Source organism: Seriola aureovittata, chromosome 3 (genome assembly GCF_021018895.1).
Source record: "Seriola aureovittata isolate HTS-2021-v1 ecotype China chromosome 3, ASM2101889v1, whole genome shotgun sequence".
NCBI classification, from domain to species: Eukaryota; Metazoa; Chordata; class Actinopteri; order Carangiformes; family Carangidae; genus Seriola; species Seriola aureovittata.
The window spans coordinates 27,326,836-27,339,591 of NC_079366.1; the positions used below are offsets into that span (position 1 = coordinate 27,326,836).

Below are 12,756 nucleotides of genomic sequence, written 5' to 3' on the forward strand. Positions count from 1 at the left end.
AAAAAAATCAGCCACAAACTCCTCAAACACTGTCCTTGCACTTCCCCCGATTGTCTTCACTTCGCCACCCTTGTGAACCACAGAGTAAAACACAAACTGGAAAATGCAGAAAGGTAGGGGAAGTGTCAGCACCCTGCGGTGGGGTCAGGGGTGAATTATGGGTTGACATGGACACAAAGGGGGAGTATACATTCACAGCCACAGCCCGTAGTCTCAAAGGCCTTTACATGCTGTTGGTCAGAAAGAGAAAAGCACGCTCTGTAATTGAAAACCAACAGTATATAAGGTGGTAGGTTGATGGGATGAGGCCACAGTTTAACTCACTTTAATGTCCATCACTTCATCTCAGGACAAATCAGATAAAGTCCATGCAGAACATGACTGGAAGCAAAGTGCTGGACTTCTTGGAAAAATCGAATCTTGTATTTATTCTACAATACTTCCTTTTGTTTGTGATGAAAGGGTTTGACCACTGGTCAGTCACAATAATCCATTTAGGGGGTATTATTATTTCTCTTAAACACAAAATTCAGTTAATGGACTAATCCATAATCAAAATAATCAGCAGCTGCAGCCACAAGCATTTCATTAAAAATACGGGCTACAATCTAAAATCCCATTAACATGTTGATACAGGCTTTATTCCGTTCTTGTTCCAAAATCTATTTGAAAAGTGCAACTTCTTATCTGATAAACAAGCACTGACATTAAATTGAAGCTCACTGAATATGAAAAAAAAAAACTTACTTTTTTTATATTAAATCTTGAGCATCAGGCTGCAACTTCCTCCTGAGATGGACGAGTTTAAGAATGAAACCATAAAGTTTTATTGGCCTGATCCTTCCAGTGCCAGAATATAAGAGTAAATCTCTCACCATGCCCCACTAATCACAGTTTCCTCTCTGGTTCCTGCTTTTAATGCCGACTCGGCTAAACCTCTCATAGGTGGTTCCCGTCGTTAGCAAACAAACACTTTTCACTAGACAGATTGTGAGACCGTGAAAACTCCACAGCTCACTCTGACTGGAATCCCTGCACTTCCTCGTTTGCGTTTCACCCCCTCCTTTCCCCCAAATGTGCCAAATGCATGTAGTGTATACACACTTGAGTTATTAAGGAAGTTCACTTAAAGTTTCCAGTAATGCTTTACACTTGCTGGCTCTTCTGCTGTTCCTCCTGCTGCCTTCACTTCACTACAGACAAAGAGTTTCACTACATCACTTTTTCTTCTGTCCTTCCTTACACTTGTTTACATTTCCTATGTTAGTGAGCTAAATTTGAACTGGCATAGTTAAAAAAAAATTGAATGGCGTAACGCTGAGGTGCTCAGGTGGTTTAATATGTACATGCTGAAAAGGTTTGCTTGGCCCCTGTGCCCATCATGCATGTGCATTAGAGTTTGTTTTTGTTTGTTTGTTTGGCCGACTGCCATGCTTGATTGGCGGCTTGTGCGCCATATTGGACGCACTGTATGGGTTCAAATCTGGACAAGCTGTTTTTGAATAGAAGTGATGTGTTGAGCTGCTGCGTTTGGATGGATGCCGCACAGCCTTTCTAGGTCTGAGTGCATCATGTGACCTGAAGCTAACACTTTAGCCACCACACAAACTAAAGGCTTGTTAGCTCCTTTTTTTGTTGTTGTTGTTGTTGTTGTTGTTGTTGTTGTTGTGGTGATTGATTTATGGGATAAAAGCTTCCATAAGTATCACACTCAAAAGTGGATTTTAGCATGCACTGACAGTTTTAATATGTTCTATTATGCAGCTGTAATTAACTTCCATGGGTGTGTTTAACACAGTATAAGATGTCAGCTTGTTCATGCCAATGACTGAAAAAAAACAACTTTATATTGCTTTCTTACTTTCAGGCCCTTAATGTCAGTCCATTAGCGTCTCTCTCTAGTTGCACTTGGCCACATGCCACTCTTGACTGGCAGCTTTTAAATCACATTGCACCTGTTATATCAGTTCAAAATTTCACAAGCTGTTTTTTGAATGCATCTGATGCTTACGGATTCATGCCACAAACCCTTATTTGCCTAAAGTTTCCATTGGGGACATTTTTTTGTGTGGTTGCATTGTTGGCATTAGATATCTCACGCAAACACCAGGTGTTTTTTGGCACTTGACGAGTGTTAAAACTCAGCTGATATTAGTAGATTTGAAGACTTCTTTCATTTCACCATAAATAGCAATTCATCCCTTCTTTTCCTTCCAACTGTAGCGTCAGAGGCCAGATCAGATCAAACGCACCACTTCTTCTCTTGTCGCTTTTGTGGCAGTTTCGGGGAATTCAAGCTCTTCTTCTCTGGGCTCACAGGTCACTGGTTCGGTGAGTCAGATGTCAGGAGAAAGCCAGCGTGCTAAGTGGGTTTCAATAATGCAGCCATGGTGAGGGCCTCAGACAATGTGTGTGTGTGTGTGTGTGTGTGTGTGTGTGTGTGTGTGTGTGTGTGTGTGTGTGCACATGTGTGAAACTGTATGTTAAGACAGAACCAGGGTTTAGGTGAACATGAGACGTGGAGAGCTGGAGCTGCAGTGAGAATGTGTTCTGCCTCGAGATTTGGTGCGTGCGAAGAATATTGTTTGGGTGTAGTAGGCGTGATTTGGGTCTGTGTGTGTGTGTGTGTGTGTGTGTGTGTGTGTGTGTGTGTGTGTGTGTATGGATTGAGGTGGGAGGACGGGAAAAGCCGGTGGAGTGCCTCCATTCCTTCGGCCTCATCTATAATTCAGCTGTAGCGGTCCGTGAGGTCTTTCTCTCGTTCCCCCCCTGTTCTCTCTCTCTGCACTGACGCTGGAGACAAGTGTTCCACGGTACATTTCATTGTCTCTCCGAATCTGTCCATCCACATCTACCGCTACCTCTCCAGAGGCAGAGCAGCTTTGAGCAGCAGCTCAGAGAATTTCACTGAATGAAGATGTGAACATAGAGAATCTGTTGAAATGGGCAACAAGAGCTTTAAACCCAGGTTTAAAACATATACATCGCCCATCGCTTTTGACCCAAGCATTAATGTTGCTTAAATCCTGAAGTACTGTGCATTTATTACTGGTTTTATCTTTTTCATTTCTTCTAAAATCATGTCATTTAAACTACTTTTGGTGTCTGATGTTGTATTTCTCATTTTAATACTAATGCATTATGTAAAGCACCATGTTTTTGAATAAAATCTGTTATATAATTAAGCTTGACATGCCATGATGACTAAGCTTTGAATCTTGCCCATGAGCTTTTCATCCATTCATCCCTCTATCTGTCACAAAACGCACATTTTTGGAATTTTTTAAAGAAAGCAAATGATGAATATTACCACTCTATTCTGGTCATTTTTATATTGATTTTAAATGTTATACTGGGAAGGCTGGATAATTTCAGAGACAGATTTAAGGGGGAAAAAGGTCAAAATTGAAGCAGCAAATAACTAGATTTTTCTCTGGTTTTATGGCTCAAGCTCCAACAACGCTGGATCCTACACTTCCCATAATGCAACTCATTGGCATCCTTGGTTGACTCTCAGACTTGACAAAGCTCCACCAGAGCCATAAAATACTTTACATACAATACAACAGCTTTTTTACAGGCTGACATAAATCACTTTGACATAGAATTGGTGGAACGCACCTTTATCAGCATCAGATATCAGCAATCTCCACCTATTAAGACAATATTGCCTCCAAACTAAACCCAACATCACAATATCACAGAAAACATGTTCTTATCACTCTCATCATATTCATATCATTAGAAATAAATCCATTAATATTATCAGCAGCAGCAGTTTATCTTACATTGGTATCAGGAGCTGAGGTGCACATGGAGCTCCAGCTGTAGTAGTAGTGATGGTCTGGTGTTTTGATTTTGTGTACTTGTATATTTTTGTTTGTAACTGTGAAAGCTGCACAGTCAGCGTACCTCAGGGACAATAAAGCCTCGCTCAGCTGAACTTTCTCTTTTCCTCTGTCGAGGCTGATTCAGCTCTTCTCTTCATTCACATCCTTCCTTCCTTTCTTTCAATCCAACTCTCTCTTGCTGAAAACGCTCTGACACCAGCAGCTCACAGGCGCAGTGAACACATGCTCAGATCCTCATCTCGTCTCAGCTTCGCGCTAATAATTCCTCTGTTATTAGTTTAATTTTTTCTCTGCAGTGTCTACCGGTGGTAGAGAATGTGGCTCTTACTGTGATGGCACACTGTCCTCCTCCTCTCCTGCTCTCAGTCACTCACAACAGTTTCACTTATTTTTACTGAGCGCTTCACCTGCAGCTCAGAAACCTGTCACGTTACTGCTATGATTTCTCATCGAGCCTGTTATTTTTAGCTGCAACAATAATAGTTGTAACTGTGTCAGTCAGCGCAGATGTTGTGCTGTTGCAGGTGATGATGTTGTGGGTCCACTCCGTGCGTGGGCAGCAGTTTGTGACTTTTTATGTGCTTTCATTTTGTTCGTCACATCACTTTGTTCTCACTGTGAAACATTCTCCAAATACATCCACAAATCTACGTCTTTCACAAATACAAAATAACGGCCACCTCAGCAAAAACAAAAAAAAGTTGTGGGGAAAAAAAGCTGACGTGTGACTGTGACTGTACAAACTGGTTAAAAGCCAAACTGTGGCCAAAATAAAGCATTTTTTCTAGTTGTAGTTCTAATCAGTTGTAGTCAGTCGTGAAAGGAGAAATCCATTTTCTCTATTTTACGGTTTCAGTAACCTGTTTATTCACATATAACAGAAGCATTTCACTTGTAGATCATGCTCATAATTGAAAATATCAGACTGTTTATTGTATCTGAACAAAGCAATTAGAGATTTTTAACAAACTTAACCTTTAATAATATAAAATCCTTAATTTTAACTACCCTGTACAAACCACCATCTGCTGATAAAGACCATGGGAAGTAGTTGAAAGCTCTAGAAAATGCTCTTATTTTGTCAAACTACTAGTTCATCGGTGACTAAAGTTTAATACTTTAATTAGAATGAGCTACAGGGTAAAATCAGATTTCATTCCTGTGTTTTGAATTTGAAAAGCAGGACTTCCCATAATTCACTTGTGCAGCCTTGTCAGCTAATGTTAGAGGACTTATGTAAGGTATGTTACATATTTGATGAAGGCGGCCGTGATTGAAAGGCCGAGGACTGAAATGATATTTTTCAGTTAAAAGGGCTCATGAAGAAACAGCTAATGAGGCCTGCAGTTTAAGACTGAGAGTGTTACCGTCTCATCCACAGAGAACCAGTCGCACCATACAGTGAATTTCATCATCATCATCATCATCACCTTCTTCTTCTTCCCACCCTGCGTCTCCAGAATATTCTCTGTCCTGAAAAGCTGACACGAGTCCCTGCAGCTCCCACCCCGCTCATCCCGGTTCAGCTGCCACACTCCATGTTGACTGAACACCAAATTAAAAAGATAAGCCAATTATACATCTGTGGCCGAAGGGAACACGTCCCTCGGCTACAAAAGGCTACAACATCGATCTTCCTAATTTCCGACAATCCCCCTGCACCGTCGTACATCACTGTGCAGCTCGGCTAATGAACACAGCTCGCTTAAAGAGCAATCTTCACTGTGGTGATTCACTCTCTTTTTAAATCAATTGCAGCATCCATCCTCCTCCTTTTGGCCACGCCCACTCACTTCGAACTCCATTAGAAAGGTAAAAGGCCAGCAGCTACATCTCGGCTATACGATTAGCTCGTCATCGCTCTGCGTGGTGACTGTACGGCGGCCCGAGCTGACTCATGCTAGCGTTTGTGTAACATCAGTGGTAATGACAGGGCTCCGCAGATCATCTTGACAGTAAACAAAGATGCTTTTCTGTGTTGCAATGCTTTCCCCAGGTGTGTCATTATTTTCAAGACAGGATGAAAACACCAATTCTCTCTGTGTTTTTTTTTGTTTTTTCCCAACCTTCCCATCCTCCCTCTCTTCCTCTCGGGTGCCTGCTGAACTGAGAATTGTTTGCTGCGAGGACTACCTCTTCTATTTGTGCCTGAACTATTGAAGTCATTAGTTTTGTTTGCGTGCGTGCGTGTGTGTGTGTGTGTGTGTGTGTGTGTGAGAGAGAGGATGGGAGCATGTTAGAGGGTTGACAGTGGTCTCCTGCAGTGGATCTGTGGGGGTATGAGCTCGACAGGCGTCACTGTGTCTCTCTGTGCGGGAGAAAAAACGAAATGGCAGCAGACAGTGGCGGAGTTTACCTCCGCTTCTCCGTGTCTGTTTGTTTGTCCATATGAGCACACATCCCCAGCACGAGCCGGCCTTTGTGAGGAGCGCACCTGCTTGTACTCGCAGCATCCTTTCATCTATTTTTTATTCTTTCTGCTGCTGCCCCCCCCCACTTCAATCCACTACATCATCTCAAGTTGAAAGCATTGCATTTCACAAAACCAGGCAGCCGGCTAACGATCCGGTCAATCACCAAGGTCAGGCCACCAGTCTATAGTCCATGTCAGTGACGCTCCAATCACAATGGTTTACTTGTAAACCGAGCAACACACAAAACTACAGGCATACACACAGTCCTGGGATTAGCTAAAGTAGGCCAACACCCAAATAACACAGAGATTCGCTGACACATTCCTATTGTCTGTGTGGCCACCATTGTTATTGCGGAAACAGGAAGATGGAAGCCATTAGAAAGGTTCCATTTTGGCTCTTGTTAAGCCTTATGGTCTTTGCATTAGTCTACCAGCCAGGCGGTAATTGCTGAATGAGTGGAATCAGGCCTGATGGACCCGGAGAATGGTGCCATTGTGTCCAGTATTGTTGCTGTGTTATGCATAACAGGATATTGAACACTGAGAAGTTGAGAAAAAAAACAAAAAAACATGAACACACAGTTGTGAAATTGACAACCATACATTGAATTCTTGCAGTGGCAAACAGGCATTTTGATGCTGGTAATGTTTTCTGCAGCTCCACGCTGAGAAACAGGAGGACAACAGGAGACGGGCATTACACTTGAACGCAGCTCATTCGGCCTCTGCAACTGTTTTTAATTACAGGTCGATGGAGGCACTCGAGGAGAAAGTGTGATCAGAGGGAGGGAAGAGAGGGGATAGACACTGATTAGAGAGAGGAATGTAGAGAATGAAAAATCAAAAAAAAAAAAAAGAACGGCTAGAGGGAGGAAGAGGAGGCAAAAAAGGGCAGTTTTAAAGGGGAAGTGGGAGAAGAGAAGAGGAACGTCAGTGCGAACGCCGGTGCAACAGAGGGATGTGTGACTGGAGATGTGAGCGAGGGAAGGAAGGAGGGAGGAAGGGAAAGAAATAGGAATAGAGAGAGAGAGAGATGTGTGGGAGAGACGCAGTGGAAGCGCTGTGTGTGTAGCTGCGAGTGTGTGATGGAGACTGTCGACGGGATCACAGAGAGGAGGGGAACCAGAGGGGGGGGGGGGGGGGGGGGGGGTCATGAACACTGCTCTGGCTTAGCAGCTCGATTTATCTCCAATGAGACATCAGTTGCTTTTTAATCACTGATGTTTGAATTCATGGTAATTTCTGTAAATAATTTATTAATAAAATAATAAAGTAGACTTGATTATGTTTTTTTTTCCCCTTCCTTTTATATTATGTATATGTGGAATACAACACGACAGGGTGCACACAAATCACCGTTAATGATAATGATCCCGCGAGAGAATAATTGTTCCTCACCTGGGGACACGACATGGGTGGAGCATTAAGATCACTTTGTAAGTAAAACAAGAGCAGTGTGCGTGATATGGATCCCTTACAACTGATAAAGACCTACATAAGATTACATTTTAAACATTAAACATAAACATTAAATTTAATCGAATAATCACTAGCAAGATTCCAGCTTCTTAAATGTGAGGTTTTGCTGCTTTTGTAATTTATTGCTTGTCCAAGAAACGGACATCCAAACATCTAAAGACATTATTCTGACATTTATAAAGAAATGACAGTTGGACTAATGGATAATGAAAATAATCATTATTATGAGTTAATAATAATTAAGCCTTCATTCTCTTGTTTTTGCCTTTCTGCGATGCTAATAGGAAGTTTTCCATCTTTTCTACTGCAGTTTCTTGTTTCTTATTAGCTGACGTGTGCATTGAAAAACTATGTGTATAATAAGCTAAAATCAGCTGATAATATTGGTTCTATCCACCGGTGGTGACTGCTGGTTTAATGTGTGGGAGAGTACACTGTACATACACTGTACACTGCAGATAGATGACGAAATAGCACCTTAGCACAAGCCGAGTTATTTACAGTGTTAAAAACTAAAGCTGTTATTGCTGTCACCTGCTAAAAAAAAATGCTAGCTGCTAGCAATGACATTTTTTTTTTTATTCAAGAGAAGGAAATCACTAAGCTGATAGGTGCCAAGAGGAATTTGAGTAATCCAGCTGGGTTAATCGAGTTCTGCTTCTGCGATTACAACCTTAATGCGAGTAAGATAACTCTAAAGGGGTTTATCTGACAGTTGCAATATTACCCTGCTGGCTCTAATCAAATTATTCGAGTGCATGTAAACACAGAGAGTGACAGAGTAAAAGATGGAGGGTGAGGGTAGGGTGGAGGCAGAGTGGCGCATTACAGAAGTGAAGTTGGAGAGAGATGCAGTAACAGACGCCCACAAAGCGAGATGAAAGAAGGAATCAGGTGATTCCTGTCAGCTATGTGATCTTGCAAAAGCAGGGAGCCGGGGTAAAACTGCTTTCAGCTCGTCTCTTCCCGGGCTCCGTTGTCATCTTCTCTTCACTTACTGCAAAAGACAACCAGTCGAAGGCCTGAGAGCACTTGGCACACGCCACCAGTCTCCCCCTTCGCCTCCGATGTGCTCTCCAGACAAAAAGTTCACACAAAATCTGTGTTTTCATGCGGGAGACACGGGGAGTAGAGGGGTGGGAGAGGTGAGATACGAGGTCTGAATGTAGGTCATCTGCAATATTTTTCTCCAAACAAATGTATAATATGCTCCTTTCAATCAGCCAACTCTTTACAACAGTGCAGTAATTCACAATTTCTTCATTTTAGGGATTCAGTTAGTTTCCATTTTATGTTTCAGGGGAAAATTTGATTTATTTGGAATAAACAGAAACCACAACAGCGGTGATCATGGCCTCAACCTCAAACCGAAAGCCAAACATTCTGATTCTTAGCATCAGAGGTCAAAGATGTTAATGAAAATGTCAGATTCCAGAATTAGCTACTGCTACATAGCTAACGTTAGCATTAACAGATGTTTTCTTACCAGTCTAGCAGAAACTTTGAGAATTCAGCCTCAAACATAATTCCTTTACTCACCAACAGCTGTGTCCAGAGGTGGAGAGCAACGGCAATGTTAACTCTTGTTTATATCACGTCTTTTCTTCGACTGTAGTTAGCATGCTAAACAGCTAGCCCTGGCCCATCTCATCACTTTCCGATAGCGACTCACAATCTGCCCGTAAGACGTGGCGCTGCTAAGACAACGAAGCTTCGATCACCACCGCCCACTCCAGGCAAAAAACCACATTCAGCAGCAGAGGAAACTTACAAAATGGCCCATTTAAGCTTCAAGCTTCATTTTCAACTTCAACATAACACAGCTCTCAGTATGTAGAACTTGAGTCAAAATTCAGAAGTTATGCAGAAGGATCTCTAACCTAAAATCTAACCTTTAATCCTGAAAACAGCAACAACAGCCTCATATTTGAGCCTTCACAAACATGTGCAGTTAATATTTCACTAACTATATCTACTGTATCTGGATCATATCACCATATTTTACTTTTCTGTCCTGATTAAGGCCGATTTCTTTTAATCAGGAAATAACACAAAGGCCTCTGAAAACAAGAAGTACGAAAAGTGCAGTTGTGTGAGAACAGAAGGAAGCTGAGGAGGTTTCGGATGAAAGTGAAAGTGAATGAGTTTGTTGCTTGACTTGACAGGCAGGTGTCTCTCTGCTCATCAGTGCTGAATGTATAATTTAGCCGTTAGCGCCATCCTTATTTATAACAACTGAGAATAACTGCAAGAGAAGAAAAGCTCAAGCAACCATGGAGGTCAAAGGCCAAAGTCACGATGAGAGCAGAGTCTGAAGGTCTGAAATGTGCGTGGAAAGATACTGGAGTTCATTGTGGGATAAAAGGAAGAGGAAAACTTTGGATATATAAGTGATGAACCACTGGTGGGTCCAATTAAAGGCTGAAAGTCTGAACTTGTTCAAGTGTTCTGTTTTTAACGGGACCATTATCGTGGCATAGGGGAACACCCATTCCTGTAACATTGCTTGATTGTTGACCATGCAGAGCAATAATTAGAGTTGATGTGGCCTTAAGATAGCTGCACAAACCAATACAGGGTATTAAAGAATTGGCAACAGCTGAAGAATCTTTGGCTTTCTTCAGCTGATTCAGGAAGAAAAAAAAGAAAAAAAAAAAAAAAAAAAAGAGTGTAATCCAGACTTCAGCTCTGCTAAGGTTCAGGCTTTGGCTGTTTGAAATTTGAAAATCAAGAAGCTCTTCCTTTAAGCCAAGTTCTCTTATGATTTTCATCTCATTTTTGGCTCCGTCTCTGCACCTGTAATTTAGTCACAGACTGCTTTGAACTTTTCAGTTGCTGTGCGCAGCTTTGAAAACTCGCATAAAAAGTATTTAATGAAGAATCCTGTTCTGAAAGTTGACACATGCTGCTGATTAACATTCAGCTACATAATCATAATAACCCTCCTGTGAAACTGCCTTTGTAATTGTGACTTAATTAGTTTAAAGTTAAGTCCTTTTTTTATTTCTTGTGATATTATTGGTTGTCAACTCACGTCAGAGTTACTTTGAGTCAACACACACTGTCCAAGCTGCAAATGGCCAGGCGACCCATTTGTTGACTCATACCACAACCACGTACCTCACCTCACATAACCCCCCGAAAAACACGTTCAGACACAAGCACAGAGGGGCCTTCACACAAACTTCCCCCTTTTCCCGCCGCCCCCTGCACAGATCTTTTCCTGTCTCAGGGTGAGTTTTTTTTTCAAGCCGTGTGACAGATTGATCTGTAGTCGCTGCTGCACGTGTGAGAGCGGAGACGTCCGATCGGGTCTGGCACATTTGTGCTGCCGTGGCGCTGTCCGGACTGTGCCAACTGTGCGATCACAAGGCTCGTCTCTGCACCACACTGCTCACTTATCTGCTACAGGCACAGTTCAGGAGGCGCCGTGCACGCTGGGAATTCAGAGTTGTTGGCTCTGACTGTGTGCATTTGTGAAGTGTGTATGTGTGTGTAAGGGGGGGGGGGGGGGGGGGTGTTGTGTGTGCCTTTTTGCTGCAAGAGTGAACAAGAGACTAGCTTTTTGTGTGTGTGTGTGTGTGTGTTACTGTTATCACCATAACACTGAGCCTGCACACCACACCCTCTCTCTCACGTTCAGGCTTGACATTTAGGAAGTTAATTTTAGCAGCAGCACAGAACAGAACAGAACAGAACAGAACAGGGAAGCAAAGCAGATGGAAAGCAAATAAAAATGTCAGGAAATATAACTTCTTAAAACCGAACTTCACTCCCTTTTTCCACGATCCACGACTCCCCTGCGGCTTAAAATCCTCCTTTAACCTCCCTGTGACCCGTCGGAAGGATAAAAATGGATGCGTCACTTTAAAGACATCTGCTTGGGAACTAGCTCAAGGCCACATAAATTTTTGTTGCTTCCAATAGCAACAGCAATACACCATGAGGCGTCAGCTCTGGTCTTAATATTGGAGAATCAAAAGTGGATCTAAAAAGAATTGGGAATGCACTGACCGCCAACCTATTTCCACTCAAATAACCTTCTTCAGTGTTTTTCAGTCAGGCACCGTTCTGTGCAGACTGAGACGCACAGTTGGAGGAAATGCTATTAAAGTAAATCCACAAATACCCGGAGATGCCCTGTTTGACAACACACCGCTCAGACACCTCTTGCCATTGTGCGAGCTGGGTGAAAAAGAGTTTGTGAAATGCAGAGAAAGATCATGCAATATTATCCACTGTGGTGATGCGGCTCAAGTGCCACTTAGATGAAGCCTCAGATCTGCTTCCTGCAGTGTTGCCATAGAAGCCTCCCATTCAGCCGATGACGTACATCCGTTCCCTATTTTAAACAGACTTGGGATTCACAGCTTTCACCTGGTCGGGGTGTAAGAGCTGTGCAGCCTGAACTGACCTGAGCACAGCTGTGGATTTTTTGCAGTTTGGGTGAAGAGCTTTAGTTAATTGCAGAACTGTGCAGAAAAAAAAAAAAGGATGCTGATGTCCTTGACCTCAGCGCTGTTACATAATAACCCAAAAGGCTGCAGAGAGAGGGGGTGTGAAAGAAAGAGGCAGATAATTACAGTAACTGAATAGTGCATGCATGATTTCAGGGTAAATTATCATCTGTATACACTGCCGATGCATGTCCTTTCAGTAAGAAGTACATGTTGTGCAGTGTTCTGATAAAGGAGATGATAAATGGGCTCAAGACAGAAAAATAGGTAAGAGAAGAGGGCAAGATAAAGAATGTATATGCAGAAAATGAGAAGCAGAAAGATATGAAGATGAAGAGATAAAACAGCGCACTGCAGGCGGAGCACGAGACAAGAGAAACTCCACTACTCTCTTGGCCGACTGAGGTCACGGTGGCTAGAGTCCGGCTCGTCGGCACCAGTCGCTGTCAGAACCAGTGAAGGAGAGTCGCAGAGAGAGACTGATTAATACACTTTTTAAAAAAGGTTCTCAGCTGCCAGATCAGAGACTGCAATCTGGAAATGCTTGACTTGG

The 12,756-nt window shown here is 42.5% G+C and overlaps 1 protein-coding gene across 6 annotated transcripts in view; it reads right to left on the minus strand.

The window, feature by feature from the left end:
- Positions 1-12,756, minus strand: part of mgat3b (beta-1,4-mannosyl-glycoprotein 4-beta-N-acetylglucosaminyltransferase b) — a 74,992-nt gene that overhangs the window by 27,457 nt on the left and 34,779 nt on the right. For 3 of the 6 annotated variants that reach the window (XR_008827220.1, XM_056372983.1, XM_056372979.1), the window contains exon 1: positions 748-907. The exons of the other annotated variants lie outside the window; for them this stretch is intronic. The gene's annotated coding sequence lies outside the window, so the exon portion shown is untranslated. Of the gene's footprint in view, positions 1-747; positions 908-12,756 lie in introns of those variants that run through there. 6 annotated transcript variants of the gene reach the window in all.